We start from the raw sequence: 2,545 nt of genomic DNA, 5'->3' as shown, positions 1-2,545 counted from the left end.
ACCCGGTGCAACCCAGCGTGGGCTTGGGAAGCCAAGCAGAGCTTCAGTCATCACACTCATGTCTCCAGGCTTTGGCCCTTACTTTTGCCTCTTACAACAGCGACAGAAGACGGGGACAAGGGTCAAGACCAACAGCAGAAAAACCAGATATTTCCTTATGCGAAATGAATTGCCCGGTGGTCCAAGAGACCCCCTCTCCCCAGGAAACTGCCCTAATGAGTGCGGGGCATCCAATACCGCCATCACCTCCCGCTCACTCTGCATGACAGGGAACTGCAGTATAGCAAGAAACACAGCACATCCTCCACTCTCTGGCCTGAACCCCAGGTTGGAGAAAGACTTTGCATGTTAATTTTGAGAATTGAGATAAGGGGACGTTTCTGAGGTGGTGTGGGGCAGGGCCAGATTAAGATCGTTAAAGGCCCTGAATCCCAAATGATTTTGAAGTCCCCACCTGTATGTGATTCAACTTCAATATATCAGAAAACATATATTACCTAGGAGAGAATACCATCTTTCAAGAATTTTCTGGTTCCAAGATTCTGGAGAAGTTGTTGAAAACTAACTTTTTCTGCGTGTGTGAGTCCCCATTTTGCCAGCACCTTAAGTATGTGCCTAACTCACCTACTGGTGAAGCCTGCCCAGGCTGGGAGCGGCTGGAGCAGCTGTAACCCACATAGGTGCTCCTAGAAGGCTTAGGCTTAAAGTGGCAATACTCATCACCTTGGACTCTTTCTTGGCAAACACACATTCTGTTTTTGAAGGGCAGGATCAGGGCCAGTTCCTGCAATACACACACGGATTCTGATGCATTAAATCATGACTCCAGCAAGGACTCAGGATCCCAGCAATAACTTCTGCAAGACATTCGGAAACAGAATGTTCTCAGGCAGAGGCTGGGCAAGTATCTACCTGCCCCTAAACACCACCTTTGCCTAAATACACAGAGCCCAAGAGCCCACCAGCAAGTTAAAGTAAAAGTCTGATCTAAGGCTTAGTCTCTTGCTAATATGCAAATATTTCTAGAGAAGTCACATTAGGCCTTTGAGACTGGAGTCATGAGTCTCTTCCCAAGGGCCCACTGGCTTAGGTAAGGGGCTTATGAAAACAACGTTCTAGTTTACTAGATAGGTTGGACCGAGGAGAAAACACAAAGAAACTGCAACAGCTCTCACTTACTTCAGTATTTTATTTTTACTGTGGCATCTCTTATTGATTGGTTTGTGTTACTATCTGTCTCTCCTTTCTAGAATGTAAACTTCATGAGAACAGGTGCCTTGCCTATTCACTGTTTTATCCCAAGCCCCTAGAATAAGGTGGGCAATGATAAATGCTGAATCGAAAGTAAGGGATGATCATATTTAATCTTGCACTTGGAGGTAGCTCTGACTATCTCCTTCTAATTCACAGATCAAGTGCCTGCAGTTCAGTGAGGTTAAGTGATTTGTCCAAGGCACAGATCCAAGATTTGAACCAGGTCTGTCTGGCTACAAAACCTGTTTGCTTTCTAGTACATTACATCCCTCACCCCTCCTTATGGACTATAAGACCCTAAGATTCATTCACATACTTCAGGGTAGCTTTGGGGTTGGCATAAAAAGTAGTTTCTTCCCATCTTATGGGAATACAGCTGGTTACAGAAGACTTTAACTATTGCACAAGGTAGAATGACTTTAGTTTCCAAATCACATGAAGACTGTGCTGTTCTGGCCGACTGCCAGTGACATTGTGAAAGCCTGTGATTTTTAGGCCTCGGGGAAATCTGCCACTCACCACAAAGGCCATCATGTGGAAAGAAGCAATACTGTGGCATACTGGTTTAGAAACTGCAGCTGAAACACATTCAGCCAGAGATGCCTTGAGGCTAGTCTTTTTTCCAGGATGGAACTGTTACTATCTAAAATAAAATAATCAAATAAACGTGATCCTTTCCTCCAGGGTATCATGACTACTGTTCAATCCCCTGTCAGCACGGGAACTGGGTTAGTGACACAGCAGGTCACATGACCTCCCATAAGTATGTTTAAGGATTGCCATATACTTTTGCTTAATAGTGATTTTTTTAAAAATAATCTTAATTGAAATAACTAAGTATAATCACTGTGTTTTGAAAAATAATCTAGATTAAAGCAAGACATAGAGGAGACACACCCTGCTGCCTTCCTTCCACTCCATCCCCAAATACCTAGAAGGGGGGGGTTGGGGGTGGAGTGGGGAGGGCTTAATTCCTTTATCTCTTCTAAAGACTTGACTACAATTGCACTTTATCTAAGGCAGCCTCAGATACAACTACAAAAAACCCATGTGCAGCAACAAAGACCCAGACATAAAAAATTTTTTAAAAATAAATAAAATTTTTTTTTATTTCTTGCCTTTTAAAAAACATTTTATACAAAAATTTTTGCTTCCTATTTGTTTAGCCTAATTTTTTAACATTTTCCTTTGACCTCTAAATTTTTTTGTTTTGCCTGAAAGATTCCTCTCATTTAAAAGTATTCTTTAAAATATGTTTTCTTCCAGAATGTTCATGATTTCTTTTCCCTTT

The sequence above is a fragment of the Hippopotamus amphibius genome, chromosome 6, assembly GCF_030028045.1.
Source record: "Hippopotamus amphibius kiboko isolate mHipAmp2 chromosome 6, mHipAmp2.hap2, whole genome shotgun sequence".
Taxonomy (NCBI): domain Eukaryota; kingdom Metazoa; phylum Chordata; class Mammalia; order Artiodactyla; family Hippopotamidae; genus Hippopotamus; species Hippopotamus amphibius.
Note: the sequence above shows the minus strand (reverse complement) of the source record.